Below are 19,464 nucleotides of genomic sequence, written 5' to 3'. Positions count from 1 at the left end.
CTTGTTAACGCATTTTACGGGAGAGATGACCTGGAATTGAATTTCAAAGCCACTTAACTTTGAATGAAATCACTTTCCCTTTTTATTCGCATTTCAAACAATAAACTCAGACTAAATAAACGAATTTCATCAGTAGCAAGTAAACTTTAATATGCATGTGGTAATGCATGTTACTTTTATAATAAATGCAACTGTAATTTTATGCAGCTTTTTTTAGTTGAAAATGTCATGATTGTGTAACACTGTTTAGATACAATATAAAGTAATGTTTGTTTTTATGAAGTAAATAGTAGATACAATATAAAGGTGTATTCATTGCTATTTTAATTATGTTATGAAATATAAATGCAGCTATACCTAAATTTAGCTTCTTTTTTTTTAGTTGAAAATGTATGTAATGTTTTACTCTATTCTTGCCTTTCATTCGGATTTCTTTTATGGTTAATATTTATAAAATAAATAGTAGATAATAGTCTACAAAATAAAGGTGTATCTATTGCGATTTTAATTATACCTATAGTGTTTATGAATTTAAAACCTGTTTTGTGTTATTTAAGTATTTCAAAGGGTGAACTTCTTTCTAAGGAATTTTCCATATAGCGAACTTATTATCGGGATTTAGCGACTTCGTTAAATAGAGGCCCGACTGCATATTTCTTAATACATCAACAACAACAAAAACATTGCGATACAAAGCCTTATTGAATAAATTTCTTACAAACAATAAATACTAAAAACGTTTTTGAAAAAAAGCTTAAATTAAAGATCAAACGTACTCACCAAGAATAAATTACTAATTAAATTAATAATTGACTAATTTTCTTTGGTCGAAAATCGCTTTTAAATATCTTAATAAATCACTTTGAAAAATTCGTAATAGAACTGACCGAATACTATTTTGTAAATTATGAAAACAATTAAAGGGTTACCAGATTAAATATGAAAAACGCCAAATCTCAAAACACAACAACGCCAAATCACAAATTACGAGCGAACATTTATACTAGCGAAGTCAGGAGGAGAAAAAATAATTTTTACAAAACTTTTGATATACTCAAGACACATTTTTAAAAATTTTTTTTAAAAAATGCATTCTTTCAACTGATTTTGAACATGTTGTGGTGACAATTTTTTCAGAAGGGGAATCTTAAAAACTTCAAACTTTCATCCAGACTTTTTTATTTCTTTTCTTTTTTTTAAAAGAGTTTTGGAAACTTAAGTTATTAACTGCATTTAGGTGAATCTGTTTACCAAATTACAACCGTTATAAATAAAGTTTTTTTCCAACTAAATTTAATTTTAAATACTATTTTAATGCTAAATAAAAAAAAAAAATCAATTATTACAAAATGTGAGCTTCTTATACGTAGTAAAAGTGTTAAGATATATTTAAAATAATTCTCGGAACTAATATTTTGCTTGTTTTTTTAAAAAAAATTGTGCTCTATGACTCAGATAGTTTTATTAAAAAGAAAAAAAAAAGTCATTATCAATCTTAATTTGAAATTATGGTTTCGGTTTTTTCATGTCAAATATGTGAATTCAACAACTGAACAAACAATTTCGTACTTATGCCTTTTTAAGCACTAAGCATAATCAATGTGGACAAAATCCCAGTCGGGATAGCTAGGTAAATTACAGTTGTAACTTTTTAAGCGATTTGTTCGAGTTCAGCACACTAAACAATTAAGTGGTTTTTATAAAACTAAATTCGTCTTTAAAGTCAAATCAATATCACTATCATTAATTTATAAGAACCGGTAAAAGATTCTAAAAAACAACTGTTGTTTTTAAAAACCTTCTCAAAGAAGACTAGTCCCGTTGTGGATTGATCGTAAAAACAGGGTTCCCAATAGAACACCGCAGTCAGTTAGCGGGTGGGTGACAGCCTGCGTAGGGACTGAAGGTGAGCCTTATCGGTCCCCATTAAACTGTTCTACCGTAAAGTGCTCGACTTCGTACGCAGGCCTACCAAAGCAGGGGAGTCATCCTCTCGGTATAGGATCAAAATTGGCACGGCATGTCTTCGGATCATCCTCATGGATGTTTCCCACACTGTTGCCGATAATCCATTGTGCAGCGCGACGTAAATGAAGTACCTACCTACCGAAAAAGACGATTGTATAAAAATGCACTATAGTGATGTAGGCTAATGGACATCATAATCATTATAGTTGGCCAGACAGTCCAATGTGAGCCAATGCCTTCCTCAGGAGATTTCTCCATGACGGTTTCCGATTTATCTTTGATCTCCAATTCTTTTCATTAATTTCGAGAAAATCAGACTCCACTGAGTCAGCCTACTTCCCCGCTTTCTTGTTCCCAGTGGGTCTAAAAAGCAGTCTAATGGACTTCACATTTCATTATTAATATCTTTTTTAAATTGCTTAAAATTTTTAAAAAGTGTCCGTGTGTTGAAAAGAAGTAACCATTGTAAAAAATGGCCAGTAGCAACATTTCATAATTTTGACTTATACTAACAATTAGCTTACAATATTCAAAAACGTACTTTTTTTTAATTAAAACATTTTCTTATCAACGACTATGGATGTTTTTGACTATCTATTTTAAACCGTTGACCCAATTCTGAGTTTACGACTATAGATTCCGTAACCTTATAATTTTGAACTCAACTGCGAAGACACGGTATGAAGTATCGGGCGAAACTAGCCTTCGTGAAAAACCTTTAGATGGAACTAAGCAGCATTTTCGTTACATGGAGAGGAAAACCACGAAAACATACTATGGTTAGCAAGTCGGGAAGGGGATTTTAACCCAATATATTCGCAATCAACAGTTTCTATCATAGACTAATTATCTGTATTCATTAAAATACTGGATCATCTTTATTACTAATTCTCTAAACATAACAAAACAACTTATTCTTTAAACATATATGTAGTTGAGCAATAACATGCTGGATATTTTTTGGTAACTAAAACCCACCACCAAAAATATGAATTTCCTGAAGTAAATACCGGGAAAAAATAACTATAGCAGATTATAATTGGAGAACCTAGAATAACCACATGATAAGCGAGTATGAAGATCAGGTTTAAAATGTATAGAAGCACCAAGAAACCATTTTTTTTTCAAATAAACTTTAAGGAAAACCATCTTATACTACTTTCAGAAAAATCATGAATATTTTAGGTAGACTCATCGCCAATCTAAGCAGTAAATGATTTTATAACTGTATTACCTTTAATCTATAAAATTCATTGTCTTGAAAACATTACTTAACATTATTTCTTTCATTGAATTAAAATTGTCACCCGTTCACAATGTGAACTGTCACGCTGTCAGACTTTGTATTATGATATAAAATGTTTAGTACTGCAGCTCTCTTACAATTGAGAATTAAAAAAAAATAATAATATTAAGAGACAAATACTAGAGTCACATTCATCTCAAAGGGATTTGAATTTTGTTATGCTTAATCTAAAAGCATCATAAACGGCAAATATTTATGAAGGTATAAAAGATTCACAGTTTTCATTTTGTTCTTCATTTGAAGATTGTTCAACATTTAAATTTAATAAAGACACTGAATTTTTTTGCACATTATTTTTAGTTGCTGGAAGACGTGTCAGGTTCTGTAGCTGATAAAGATGTTTACGGCTTTTAGATTTTTTTTGTGGAGGTTTTATTCGATTTCTTGTCTTTAGATTTTCCAGAATCTAATAAAAGCACGAAATATTATGCGCATTATTTGATATATTATTTTCTGCGGATTCGTCCTCCATACGTTTTTCGGATTCTGTGTTCCATAAGGGCAAACCAAAACTGAGACGTGAGTAGGATCAATTGCTAATACTTTAATGGATTCATTCATATTTAAATGTATTTCCTACAAATGCCTAATGAATATTAAAAAGTATTCATGATGCAAAAGTATATATGATTGAAAAATTTTCAAAATTTACGGGACCAATTACACATACTCACAAATATAATTTTCTACCAATAAGAACTGTTTACTTTTTTTATTTATAATCATTATTATTTTGTAATTACAAATTGTATAGCTCACAAACAAGTAATTCAAGCAAAGAGTTAATCACTTTAGAAAACTAATGTCTCATCCGTTTACCAGTTATTTGAAAGGTGAAAAATTTTTAGATCCGATATGACTTGAATATCACCATCAAGCAAGAAAAAAAAAGTAGCAGGCTACTGTTTTAAATAAACAAAGGAAATTTTTTAAATCATAATTTTTTTCGTTACTCAATGAGTGAAGATGAATGCTTTTAAAAAATTAATTTCTGAAATAAAATTCTCTGACATCAAGTCATTGTAATTTTCCATCAAGAAAGGCTATTTTCTTTTTCTTTTTTTCTAAATTTCATAATTCAAATATAATAATTTGAAAGAGAGAAAATTATTGAATGGAGAGACATATATTGTTAGTTAGTTATTTTTTGCGCAAAAGCCAAAGAAGGTTATACCTCGTTTAACATCTGATCAAAAGTAAAAATCTGTTTAAAAGTTTTGGAAGAATGCAGTGTATTTAAGATATTCAACAAGTTAGATACTTATTTATTTAGTTAGATAGTTAGTATTTTGTTAGATATTTATTTTCTGCGCTAAAAGCCAAAGAAGGTTATACCTCGTTTAACATCTGATCAAAAGTAAAAATCTGTTTAAAAATTTTGGAGGTTTTTTAGTGAATTAGGTTTTTAAGTGAATTGTCTCCAATAACTCAGGATATTCACTGTTAGAATATCATTGTCTCTTCATTTTAAAATTGGAACACTGGTTCAAGATGTGCTTTAAGGTTAGTGGTTCTCTACAACTGATGCAAATAGGCTCAGGTTCGTTAAGTAAAAGGTGTCTGTGTGTTAATTTTGTGTGGCCAAGACATACATTGTAAAAATTCCTACTGCTTATTCTTACTTAGCTTAATAATTACAATAATTAGTTGCCATTCTATGATATGTTATTCTCTACGGATACTATGGGAATATTTTAAGTTTCTATTTAATAAAAAGAAAAACATTTTCCTTGAATTTAAGTGGTGCCGAAATCAAATTTATCCAGACTTACCAGATTCATTACAGAACAGGATTAAAGTTTAGAGACTGTTGCTTATCGATAGGCCTCAATAATATGATTATTTCCTCGAGAAATGCATCTGACAATCCAAAAAAGTTTTGCACTATAGGATATGGAGAATTAAAGTTAGTTTTTAACTTTTGTAACTTAAGTGTATTCTTTGCATAACTGAACTTCAATTTTCGTATTTAATTCATTCAATAAGATCTCGGAAGGGAAAACTTGACGTCTGTAATTTAGAATAATTTATACGACTTCCGTTAGAAAAACCGTACTATTAATACAACAATTCGATATAAGCCTACATTGAAATTTTGACTGGCTATAGCTGAAGAGAACAATGATGCAAGTAACTTGAAAGATTTGAACAAAAAGCGATCATGCTTTTGTTACTACTTGCAATCAATTTGCGAAGTTACAAGAATACGAGAAAATTGAAATGTTGAAAATGTTAGGTTAATATTTAGGAGAGATATGGGACCGTTTATATACAGTACATGAGCGTCAGTTTATTACTTTAACACTTTCTTTCATTACGTACTTATAAAAGTAAAAAGTAATAAGTTTAAGTAAAGGAATATTTAATTTACGCAACATTATTGCAAAATAAATAATAAAAAAATTCTTTTAAATATTGACTAAGTTTGGGGTTCGAACCCTGAAGCCTCAAGACTAACAATTTGTTGCTTCCTATCAATTTAACCATTTGGACACACTAAGTATTCGACCTATAACAAACTTTTTATGTAATTTCCCATGGTTTGTCAATAGAACTATATAGTTCCACATTGTGACAAATTCTGGGCTGCCTTGTTTGTCTATAATTATTGGTAGTATAGTATATTATCTGTCCGATTTTGAGAAATTTAATTTAATATTAAAGAGAGATAAGGGGCCATTTATATATACAGTAAAGTGAGCAACAATTTCCAACTTTTAACGGTATTATCGTTAAAAGTTGTACATACATACTTACACGCGATGAAATATATGCAGGCATACCTACATATTATGCCACATTGTAGGCCTCTTGATTTTTCTATACTTATTTCCTATGGTATGATAGTATAGTATATTGTAATTATGACTGGGCGATATAAGAAATTTTATACCGTGATGCATCGTCAGTTTTGCATCGCGATATAGCGATGTATTTTTGAAATTCATTTACTTATAAGGCGGAGAAAGTCGGATTTCTATCAAAACTTCATACTCAGATTGATTTAAATCAATTTATGAATTTGATGTATATGTTTTGCTTACGAAAGATATTAATGTTATATTCTCTAAAAATGATCGCGCAAATAACGAAAGATTTCTTAGTTTAAAAATAAATAATAAAAAAATAAATAAAATTGAAATTTATCAATATATTTACCTAACAATATAGAAAGAAAATTTAAAAAATAAGTTCGTTAAAAATTATTTGTATGCTTAAAACAAAGTGCTAAATAAATTAAACAAAAAAAAACACTTTTAGAACAACACTATTTTTTATCGTTATTATTTCACATAAATAATAAAGTTAAATTGAATAATTACCGAATTCTGAACGAAAAATCAAAGTAAGGTTTAATTTCTTAAAAATAAAAACAAAAGAATTATGATATTCGATAGTATATTCAACTGACAATATTGAAATAAAATTAAAGAAACACGATTATACTCTTTAATAAAACGAAGGGCTAAATGATTTTAAAAAAAGAAGTCGCAATTGCAAACATTACTAATTTTTTTGAATAAACAAAGTTGATTGACTTATGACCAAATCCAAAAGAGGAAAAATAAGTTTTGTTATAATTTCATTTATAAAAATGAAAGCAACTAAAGATTTATAAATTTAAAATCAGTAATAAAAACCCATTAAATTATTATTTTTTCCAAAAAGTTTTTAATAAATTAAAATAAAGTAAAAAATAGCGTAACAAATTTAATTACTTATTAATTTAATTCTTTATGGGCACTAAATTAGATTTCCGTTTGTAATAAATTCAATAATGTAAAATAATACTTAAACATATAATATCAAAATTAATTTTCACATTTAAAAATAAAAAAGGAAGTTTTGTTTCAAAAAAACAATTTACCTAACTATTTAAAAAACACTTCTTTATATATTCTTTTCAATAATAGATTACGTTCAGAACAAGGCAACGACGATCGCAAAGTCAGTCCCACTGAAAATAATCTACAAGAAACGATATCAAGTAGCGACAAAGAAGAAAAAAAAACTAAGAGGTGCGGAAACGAACATGCGAGATCACGATATATGCTCTCAAAACTGATTCTGATGGTACCGCTCATCAATCAAGGCCGTTTCAATATAATGATACGAACATCGTCTTCCCCAGCGCGAGTTGGTATCGGAACGTAAGAGATCCTTGCGTGCCTTGTATCGCTATATCGTATATCGCTATATCGTATATCGCTATATCGTATATCGCTATATCGTATATCGCTATATCGTAATATCGTATATCGCTATATCGTATATTGCTATATCGCATATCGCTATATCGTTCGTCTTCTTTACTCGACGGCTTAAATCAGATTTCTGATGCATCGCCTGGAACTAAAGTCGCTGTATCGGCCTGCCGATACAGGCGTTTAATCGATGTGTCGCGATATATCGACTTATAGTCCAGTCCTAATTGTAATATAAAATCTGATCGAGTTTGAAACTTGTAAATTAGTATTAAGAGGAGATATGGAACCCTATGCATATATTCAGTATATGAGTAACAATTTCTTATTTTCAGCACTTTCATTATGTTACCTCACTTATTAAAGGGAAAAAAATAATTTTAAGTAAATAAATATTTTATTTATGTTACAAAATTGCAAAAATCCTTTTTTTTTTACTAAATATTATTTTTAAATATTGACAAGATAAATTTTCCTTAGAATCGAGTTAACATGTCTTATATACTAGTGAACCAGAATTATAGCTGTGATAGACAAGATGAACAGTTACCACTAGTTGATTCATTGCTGTTTTGTGAGAAGCCGGGAGAGCTGTATTAAGATCACCGTATTTTGGAATGCTGATTGTGAGAGCTGTATTACGTTCATGGTCGTGGTCACTGCTGTGTTGCGTTTAGCAGTCGAGTGAATGCGTTGTACGTAGCAACAGTGGGAGGAGGTGGATAATGTCGTAGTCACAAGTCAACTGTTCAATGGGGAACATCCATCAATGTTGGCGTGTTCAAATCAAAGTAGGAGTTTCTGTCAAGGTAGGCGTGTTCGCATCACGTCCGACAGTCACCAATGACGAGTGAGAAGTTACAGACGATATCAACTTTCATCTGTCAGAAGGTACCCAACATAGAATCGTGTTAACATGTCTCGATATTTTTGTAGTAGTAGATACACTACAGCGTGGTAAAATATTATTTTATAATATAATGTCTGACCTAATTTGAAAATTATTGATTAATATTAGAAGAAGATATGGGGCCATTTATATGTACAGTATATGAGTAACAATTTCTTAATTTCTTATTCAGCTTTCGTAATATTTCATTAGATTATATTATGTTATTAAAATACCAGTATTAAGTAAAAAAAAAATTCTTTGCGTTGCAATGTAGCTTTTTATGTTTTCCTGGTCTTTTTTTTTAAACGGAACCATATTATCAGATAGTGTGGGTCCCCCAATTTGCTTATAACTATTTCTTTTGGTATTGTAGTATAGTATATTATAATATGATATCTGGACGAGCTTAAAAAATATAGGTTAATATTAAGGAGAGAAACTAAGGGAGCAAAATGGGATTGATTCAATGATTAAAAAGATTTTTTTTTAATTTATTTGTTTTAAAATAATAAAATTATAGATATTTTTTTAAAACAGCTTTTTTTAATAGTTTAATTTTTGCAAACAAATTTTAAAAATGTGAATATTTCTAAATGATCGAATCTTATTTACCAATAAGTATTTTGATATTTGCTGAAATATTTTTGTAGTAAAGAGATTTCAAAGAACTTCCTGTTGTTTTTGAGTCTTTCTTCAAATATAAAACAGAGCGATTCAGTTCTCTTTGATTACAGTGGCTAAGAGGTTAAGAAGCAAAAGTTGAATAAATCGGTTATATGTTTTAAAAAACAAACTTATTTAACGTAAAAGTAGTAATGGAATGGGTACATTATAAACGTTCCTAAGAGAACGTATAATTTATGGTTGAGTTTTAGATTAGCAGCAGAAATATGCATTTTTTAAAAAAAAGCAATCCTAAAGAACGATTAAGAATTATTGGATTTCGAAGTAAAGTTCATTTAAAAGTATGCGATGCGTAGCGAACGAAATAAAAAAGCTAACATCCTGAATAATTTTAGATTCAATGATAAGATTTTTACGTACTAGAACTCAATATTAATAGTACTTAGTAGCTTTACATTAAACGTAACTATTTGATTAGTGTAAACGATATAGATTTACAATTTATTTTTTGACACTAAAAAATATTAAACATATTATCATATAAACATATTCTAAACATATTCTAAAAAATATAACATATAAACATATTCTAAAAAATATTAAACATATTATCTTAACTTTCCACGCTCGTGTTATGAATAAAGTGTTGGAATTTTTTTGGATTACTGGTTATTTTATGTATGTGGACGAAATATTGATGAAATTATTAAAATCGGTATTTCTAAATGGACATTTTCTAGAAACATTTTTTTTTCTCGCAATGGAATGATCGTAAAGACACAGTTCAAGATCACTTCGGTCTGTAAGTGGATTTGTGACCATTCTGATCAGAATGCGTAGACACCAAGGGTGCGCGTTATCGGGCTAACGAAGCAGCGGTGGCAGACCCTCTGCAAGGGTGTAACTCAAAGTCACTCTTGAGCAAAAATCTGCGCGTTATTATTATTTTTGTTTAATTTTTCCCATTTAAAATCAATTTGGCACCTTCGAGATCTTGATTGGCATGGCAGATGAAGATACGGAAATATCCCCTATAACATTAAAAACATTTGTTAAATAAAGAGACAGATAGCACAATACAGAGAAGATGGAGCATGGTGGCTCAGGGGATTCCGCGACCGGTTTGAACCAACTACAGTGCTGATGTAAAATATCCTGAGTGGTAGACGGATCATGGGTCCCCTTGTCGTCAGGCTAACCATGGGAGGTTTTCGTGGTTTTCCTCTCTAAGGCAAATGCGGCTTAGTTCTATTAAAAAGTCCTCCACGAAGACAAATATCTCCCAATACTTGTCATAGGAGTTCCCTTGTCTTCTGGATTTGATTAAAAATTAGAAAACTACTGAGTTAGTTACATTACATTACAGCACATTGGTAGTCAAGAACCCAAAAAAATTGGGGTAACTGCTCTACGACTGTTTTAAAATACAATAAAATACAGAGAAGGTCCTCTGTGGTAGACGAATCATGGGTTAGAGTCCCCTTGCCGTCAGGCTGATCATGGGATGTTTTCGCGGTTTTCCTGTCCATGCAACTCTACTGCTGGTTAGCTTCTTAAAAAGAGTCCGCCACGGAGACAAAATTTCTCCCAATATTTGATCTATGAGTTTCCCTGTCATCTGGATTGGGTAAAAAATTACATAGCTAAGGAGTTGAGCGTTCATAGACGTAAACAAGCCAAAAAATTGGATTGGCTGTTCAACGACGGCTATAATATTGAGAAGGGTGGCTGAGAGGATAGAGCACTTGCCTTCCAAGAAGGTGACACGGGTTCGACCCCAATGATAGCTGGTCCATCCGAATTCCGCACCTGGCTCGCACCGACAATAAATATCCTCAGTGAAAGACAGGTCACGGGCTAAACTATTCGCTTACAGTCAGGCTAACCGTGGAAGGTGCTCTTCTCCATATAACGCAAATACCGACTATTTGCTTCAAAAAGTCTTTCACGATGCCAAATTTCTCCCCAATAATTGATTCAGGAGTTCCCTTGTCTTTCGGATTGGAATCAAAATTACAAGGCTACGGTGTCGAACATTAGTGGTCGTAAACCCTAATGGCGTTCGCTGTTCAACGACGGTTGTAAAATAAAATACAGAGAAGGACATAGCGAAGAAAAAACCAGGGTGAAAGCGGGATTCGACCCCGCAACTTCCACCCCTAGAATCAAACGATTTATTCTAATTTCTGATCTTTTTTTAAGATGTTTACCTAATAGTCTGCTGAGCACCGTTATCTTACTTTTTATAAAATTTGCATTCTAGAATAAAAATAAAGAATCTAAGTCCTGTAGTGATAGTTAAGAGACGGTTTCCAGCAGATCACCGATGTCAAGCTTCACTGGCTGCTGCCAGTGTGCGGGTGGAGGACCACTTGGTTCTGTCTGCGTAGGGTCCGAGGGTGTGTGATATTAGTCCTCGTTAAACTGTTCTGTCGTAAAGTGCTCGACTTCACGTACAGGTCGTCAGGCTACCGAAGCGGGGGTGCCATCCCGTCTGCAGAGGATCAAAATTGTGATGGCATGTCTTCGGATCATCCTCAGGGATGTTTCCCAGACCGTGACCAATAGCCCATTGTGCAGCTCTACTGCGTAAATGAACTAATGATTTTGATATATTGTTGTTGTTGCAGTTCATTTACGTCGCACTAGAGCTGCACAATGGGCTATTGGCGACGGTCTGGGAAGCATCCCTGAGGATGATCCGAAGACATGCCGTCACAATTTTGATCCTGTGCAGAGGGGATGCTCCCCCCCGCTTCGGTAGCCCAACGACCTGCACGCGAAGTTGAGTACTTTACTGTAGCACAGTTTAAGGAGGATCAATACCGCACACCCTCGGTTTCTGCGCAAACTGATCTAAGTGGTCACCCACCCACACACTGACAGCAGCCAGTGATGCTTGACTTCGGTGATCTGCTGGGAACCGTGTCTTAACCATCAGTCCACTGCGGGACGATTTTGATATACAACTAAAACCAAAAAAAATCTAAAAACGTCATAGAAAATAAGTAAGCTAAAAGCGTGAAAATATTTTCGCACTATCTTTCGAAATTTGTTATAAGCCAACAATTTTTTTAATTGCAGCATTTGAATTTGCCTTTAGCTTTGATTGATTATAATAACCGAAACAGTATTTTTAAATTAAAAAATTTGACAAAAATAAGAAAAGGTTTTTGAAACTTTACTAAATTGTAATTGCCCTGCTGATATTGACTTGTCTGAAAGTTCTTGTGCTTGTTTCTTGTGATTGCATTGTTGATCATGAATTTTTAATACGCTAATGAATTTAATTTATGTGTATGTTCGTGAAATTATGTAAACATGTCAATTAAGCCTAACATAATTAGTTTTTAAGTAAAGGAGCTATTTTATATATTCTTATTTCGGTCGTTTCAAGTAGCAGTTTAAATTATACAGGGATATATTCGTAATCTGATCTGTGACGCCAACTAAATTCGCCAAGACCCAGGTTATCCAGGAAACACATCGAGAAATAAAATTATCTGCAGGGATGGGGCGTATATGGATATCATCAAATCAAAATAGTATTTTGATTTTTGCTTTATTTAGGTTGATTGTCCAATTGTTATTTTTGAGCTAGTTTTAGTTTAAATTTATTATAACTGCTCTCTTTTATTTTGAAGTTTTATTTGGGGGGAAATTACCGAATTGTGTAGGATATTATAAATGGTGCAAGATTGGTGTGCTAAATATTTCTTATGTTGTTCTGTAACGATGTAAACAAGAAATTTACTCAATCCTGAAAGATAACAAAACTGAAATAATTCATTTGCTAGTTTAAGACAGTGCTAAACATTCAAGGAACCAGATGATTTGTTTATTTTTTTTCTAGATAAATTTGTGTGTATTCTGTAATACTTAGTTTTGTTAATCTGAAATGTTCTGATGTTTTTAATCTTTATTATTTCTCAGAATTCCAATTGCTATCTTTAATTGAAATATTATCTTTATTTCATTGTTCTGTAACTTTTATATTAAGATACTAAGTAATTGTTCATTCTAGACCTTAAAAAGGGCAGGGCACTAGAAACTGGAAAGAGCCGCTAAAAAAGGGCGCCCATCATAAAAAAGAGCATTATTTTAAAATATTTGCTTTACGTTTAGGACACCCAAAATATACAAAGTTTTTAATTTTATCACTAAATAAATTTTTTAGCGGTAATTAGTTTAAATTAAAAAAATTTTTCCTTAATTTAATTGGTACATTCTATAAGTTGATTTTAAAGTGAGCGTTATTATAAAATTTTGAAGTGCATAAAAAAATAGCTATATGATTCGAGAGTTGGTAAGAAATGTACATTTTTGTAAAATCTTCAGATTGTTTTTCTTTTCGTTGACAACTACGCTTATTTATGTACTTAATTTTAAAAAAAATTCTCTTTTCTATCTAGGTGTCAAAAATCAGATTGTATTTCTTTTCATGTTAATAACTATGCTTGTTCATGCACTCAATTTAAAATATTTTTTTCTTTCTTATCTAGAAGATGAAAATGTTGGACATCTCTTTTTGGAAGCTGAAGATTGCAAACGTGAAAGAATTAATGGTGGTATCATTGATAGTCAAAAACAAGAAGCTATCAGCTGATCTAATGGTTAGTTAATAATTATAACAATAAACTTAATTTTTACATTCAATTTTTATACTTTGATTATATTACAGAAATGATTGTGCTCCGTAAAATGTACAAATTTTTTGCTAGTATTTGAAAGCTTGACAAATAATTTTATAACAAACATTAAAGTTATATTGCATAGATCATTATTTCTTTTGACTAAAATAAAATTTTGAAATTTCTCAAATGTGGCTGACTTTTGATAAATAATTATTCTTATTTTAATAAACACAGATTCAATACAGATAAAAGCTAAATATAATTTTGAATGTTTTTCTTAAGAAAAAGAAGAAAAAAAGGCAAATTTGTTTTAATGAAATAATTTTATGGATAAATTAAAAATGAAATTTTATAGTTTTTATTATATCACTTATTCAAACAACAAATTTTATAAATTTGAATTTTATTCTCATGATAATTGAGGATCTTTTTCGATTATCACAGTTTATCCTATCACATTGAAAAAAAAATTTCTTCAAAATGCACCAATTTTAATTTAAATGATTTACTTTACTACACTCCTTTTTACAGTACTTTTTTAAAGTAACATTGATTTTATGCTTTATTTATCATTTTAATGCAACATTATATCATATACTAAAGTATTTATAGACTTTTGACTTTTTTATTTATTCTGAAACTCATTTATAAGTTTCAAGTTCATTAGTAAAAATTATATTATTCCCAGAAAAATAATAATGACAAATCTTGTTTTCATGCCTTAAAAAGAACAAAAAGTTCTAACTGCCCTGATTTTGGTATATTCACCCATTGCAAGAGTAAATACCTGTGTAAAATACCTTACCCACTGGGTATTTACCTGACGCTCATTTATAATTGCTATCTCAATAAATCGAACCTCATCTTCACTTTAAAAGTTTTTGTTGCAGTTTTTTCTTTCAAAGTTTTTACTACAAAATCAAAAGATTTACCCCTTGTTATAAATTTTAAAAAAAAATCATTAGTTACAAATTTTATGTATAAAAAACTATAAATGAGTTAATTTGAAAGAAATAATGTAATTTTTTTTTTTACTGAAACAAGACAAAAAAATGTTTGGTGTTTTCTTTTATTATTGAATTTATTTCAGACATTATTTGATTTGGTATGAAACTTTTTAGGTCCTTATTTTTAAGTACTAGTTCCCTAAACACTCATTATTTTAGTTCAAATTTACTTACTGCCCTGTCATTAAAGTTGGTAAATTTAAGCAAGGAAGAATTAAAAACATTATTACAATCAAAAGAATCACTATAGAGGAAACATGGACTGAAAACATTAAAACGCATTCGATTGCTGGAGCTAGAGAAAAAAAGATTTAACATTATGAAAATACTTGTACAAATATTTTAAAAGCAAAATACTCAAATACAAAATTGAAAAAGTCATTATAATGATGTATTATATAGCTATTATAGAATTATAAAGTTTCTAAAAAAACTCAAAATTTAAATTTTTTGTCTTCTACATAGATGTCTTAGATTTTTATCCAATTAAATTACCTCATACTGTCATAAATTGTCTCATACTATCTTATAAGTGTATTATCTAAAAGTAATTCTCTCTCATTATCAAAATCTGAGAAGAGATTGTTGTTAATAAAAATAATTAAAGGCATGCTAACAGACAATCTCTGTGCATATTTTTTTTTTCAATTAAAAGTAGACTAACAAAAAATGATTATTTGATAAACAGCTTGAGAGCATTTTTTAATAATTTTAACTATAAATTATAAGAAAATAAACTTTAAAATGTGCATTTTTTGAAAAAAAATATTTAGACATTAGTTTTAAAATTTAAAATTACTTAAAAAATTTATTAATATGATCCTCCCCGACCTCTCCCTAAAAAGATACTTATATTATAGAATATTGACCAGTTGAGAATAGTCCAAACGAAGTAAATGTTTGTAAAAGTAATCTGAATTTAACCTATAAACACATAATTTTACCAATGTGTAATTGTTATTAAAACAATGAATTAATTTTTTTCAAAATGGAATCTGAATAAAAAGTTAATATTTTTAAAAGAGAGAGTCTTATTTTTATAAAAAGGGTAAAGAGGGTACATTTATTGGGATCAAAGGGTTAGCTGGAAGGGTTGCCCTTCACAAAAGAGTTAAAGAGAACACTGGTATTAAAATATACTGCTAATGAATTTCTTCTAACAAAATAACTAAATGTTGCATTTTTAGAATGTTTTTCAATGCCATTGTAAAATTATAGTTATTTGAGATAAGATTTTGTTTTTTTCCGATCAATAATATAAAAAAATGTTTAGTTTAGTGTGTCTTAAAGAACATTTTCAAGCTCTTCCAACACTTATGTATCTTTGAATTATTAGTTATGTTATATCATTAGTATTGTTAAAAGTTTCATATTGTTGTATTAATTTTAAAAAAAATTTTGAATTACCTTTTTTCAAACTTATGAAGTTTCTAATAAGCTGAACCTTGATTAATTGCATTCTATTTATCCTTTTACAGTTATTTCCAAATAATGTAATGTAAACAATTGATAACTGTTTTTCCAAGTTTATAGCTTCTTGGTAAAGCTCAACATTATTTATCAATTTTAACATATTTTTATTGAATCCATTTTAATGTTCATATTTGATCCTTTTACTGTTACATTATTTGGGCAAATTAGTTTAAGCTTTTCCCTACCATTATCACATTATCATTACTTTAAATTAGAAGTCAGTCAAATATTATATAAGCATATTTTTGGCAGTTTCAAACACTTCCCTTATCAGCAAAATTAAGCAAATTTCAAACCTTTTTCCATGTGTCAGGATATTGCATCACCCTCTGGTTTTTACTTTCTTTACAGTACTAATTTAATTTAAGGATAAAATTCTAATAAACGATATTAACTTGGTTTTAAACAAGTATTATGTACAACTCATAAAAGCTAATATAAAAATTATAAAAACACTCCCCTTTCTTTCGCCGTTTTTTTTTACTACAAAAATAGTTCAAGGTCAGTTAAATGGGAGTCTGATTTAAATTTGGAAAAAGATTATCCTCATCTACCCCTCTCCTGTGATTGGATATCAAAATAAAAGTAGGGTGTGGGAAAACCAACAGGGAAAATGAGATCTTCAACGAAACCATGTCTAATATTAGTCTTGTTTTAACCATGCACTATTTTTAATGTGTATGGTTTTTGCAACTTTTTATTTAATTTGCTTACATGTGAAAATTAAAGTTTCATTCCTATTTGAAAATCTGGTAATTTCTGATGTATTTAATTTATTAGTCATAAGTATGAAAAAATTTGCACCAATGTAATTTTCAAAAAGCTCCAATGAGTAAATTCTTGAAGGTGAAAAGGGAATACATAATTTTTCCCTCTGACTTTTTCTTGTTGGATTATCTTTCACTTTGATATTTAGAAAGCCAGAATTTTTAGCAGACAATTTTCGTTTCTGTACATGGCTTTAGTTACCGTTCGGTATGCAGTATTTTTTTCAAAGTTTAAATATAATTATTGTGTTAACTTCATTTAACTTTTTTATCATTTATGAATTTGGATTTAATATAAGGATTTGATATTAAGCAATTCTTTCTTTTCTTTGGGAAATAAATAGAATAAAAAATAACTTTAATTTTATAGAATTTTTATTAATGTTTTTGTCATGATTAGCGTTTTCTCGGTTTCTGTAAACATATAAATATTGATAATGAAACTGCAAAATACATCTAATTGAATTGATTCATGCAGTTAAGTTGGGAGTTATTGCTTTGAGTTTAATTCTCTTATAATTGAGACTGTTCCTTCATAAATTTTTTATCTTCATAATTTCTTAAATTCATAGTTGATTGCTCAATTTGTATATAGTTTAAAATTACTCCAATTTTCTTAAGTATTTTTAATTGATGAAAAATTGCATCATATTATAACTTCCGAATTGTTATTTTCTTATGTATTATTTGCTTTAATTGTAAGTACTATTTTACATTTGATTGAGAATTCATATTCACTTATTTTCAAGATAGGGTAAAAGTGTAAAGCAAATAATTCAAAAATAATTTTACAACTATGGCACACAAAAATGCCTAATGTAAAATGTTTTATAGATTGTGCATGTTTTACAAGGAAATGCCCCAAAGGCAAAATGTTACTCTTTAAACTTTCAGTTCATTTACCTTTAAATTAAAAAAAACTTTGTAGCTCACCTGCAGTTGTGGTGTAGCATTTAGACTTTCCATTTTCTGTTGAATGGTTCGGGTTTTAATAGAATATTTATTATCTTTAACTTTCTTTTCTAAAAATGAACTATTTAGCATGTTTAATCAATTTATAAATTATTTTAGAAACAAAAAATATCAGTACCTGTTTAATTTTATCTTATTAAAATATATGGATTAATTAAAAAATGCATAATTTAAGTTAAAAAATTTGTTATTTTTTTAAATTACAAAATTAAGTTAAAAAATTTTGTAATTTAAAATTTACATTAAAATGTTATAATTAGTTAAAAAATAATGGAAATATTTTGATTAGAAAAAAAATTATTAATTTTTGTCTTATAAATAAAATTTTTGAAAAGAATTAATTTTGATTTAAAAAAAATTATAATTTATAAATTGAATAAAACTTATTAAATAGTTATTAACCTTTTTAGATAAAGAAATTTAAATTGAACTCCTGACCTCACTGGTAGACACCACTATTACACCATGAAGAAAAAAAATTAACTAAACCAATATTACCTTAGTTTTAATATAAACTAAAATACGCATTTGAAAATAATGAAGTTGTATTTCTTGAAACTGAAATGAAATCAATTATAATAGTTAAATAAAAATAAAGAAAATTAAAAAAAACTTGTTTTAAGGAAAAGTTTTCAGCAATTTTTCAAAATTGCCTCATGCAAGCAATACACACCATCTCCCTTCCCACAAATCGTGATGTCATTTTCGACCAATAGCGTGTCCTGGCTATTCTGAAATTTGATCACACGTTTAATTTGCTCCCTATCTTAACCACATGCTCCTTAATTTAGAGCTTAATTTTGTTTTAATAGGAATTTTTGAGATGTGTTCCACCCTTGTTAGATACAAACTTGTTTGCATGCAATCGCTTGTGAGAACTAAACAATAATATTTGCTTACTTTTTCTGGGTTAGACTAAAAATCCCAATTGAAATTGCAAGCATTCTTTAAAAGTATTCTCTTTGAATAGAATTAAATTAATATTGTTCGGTATATTATGAACTGATAACATATCTATAAGACTGCTTTAAAACTCTACTACGCTTTTTAGTTTGTCTCAGAAAGATATTTTTGAGCAATTATATAGTTTTTTTGCAAATTCAAGAATGGTATTTATTATAAGGATATTTTTTTTGTTGTATAATTTAAATATTTTTAGATTTTGTCTGTTTTATTTTCTAAGTATTTCTTTTGTGTATGTGGATGCTATTTGAATTACTTTGTTGTTTATGTTTTCTTTTATTACTTTGAAATTTTTCTTGTAGTTTGTGTTACTAAAAACTTTTAATTTTATTTTAAAAATTCATTTATTCCTTAGATGTTGTTGAAATTTTTTATTTTATACTGTAAGTAAACTTATTTATTTAATCTTGTACATTTTGACAATAATTTGTTTATTATAAATATTTCTATCAAGTGGAGTATTTTTTCTAACTTTTATCTAAAATTTAACAAGAGTTAACTTAGAAGTTGGAATTGCTAACGTGTGTTTTGAAGACTTTTATTTATCTTTCAGGTTTTGAAGAGGTTATTTATTTGTTATTTCTTAAATTAAGAGTTCATGTATTTTTCTTAACATGGTCACATACATTTTCCTTACTATGGTCATATATTTT

The 19,464-nt window shown here is 29.0% G+C and overlaps 1 long non-coding RNA gene across 10 annotated transcripts in view; it reads left to right on the top strand.

Annotated features, from left to right (window-relative positions):
• Positions 1-11,982: 11,982 nt before the first annotated feature.
• LOC147800851 (uncharacterized) overlaps positions 11,983-19,464 on the top strand; it is a 33,518-nt gene continuing 26,036 nt past the window's right edge. For 3 of the 10 annotated variants that reach the window (XR_015431051.1, XR_015431041.1, XR_015431050.1), the window contains exons 1-2: positions 12,171-12,565; positions 13,498-13,608. This is a non-coding gene — a long non-coding RNA (uncharacterized LOC147800851). Of the gene's footprint in view, positions 12,004-12,042; positions 12,566-13,497; positions 13,609-19,464 lie in introns of those variants that run through there. The other 7 variants (XR_015431049.1, XR_015431048.1, XR_015431047.1 and 4 more) reach the window with 7 other exon arrangements.

The sequence above is a fragment of the Parasteatoda tepidariorum genome, unplaced genomic scaffold (genome assembly GCF_982258835.1).
Source record: "Parasteatoda tepidariorum strain Cologne lab strain unplaced genomic scaffold, Ptep-v5.0 scaffold_12, whole genome shotgun sequence".
Classification (NCBI taxonomy): Eukaryota; Metazoa; Arthropoda; class Arachnida; order Araneae; family Theridiidae; genus Parasteatoda; species Parasteatoda tepidariorum.
The sequence above is the reverse complement of the archived record's forward strand: the minus strand, read 5'-3'. Positions and strand labels throughout refer to the sequence as shown.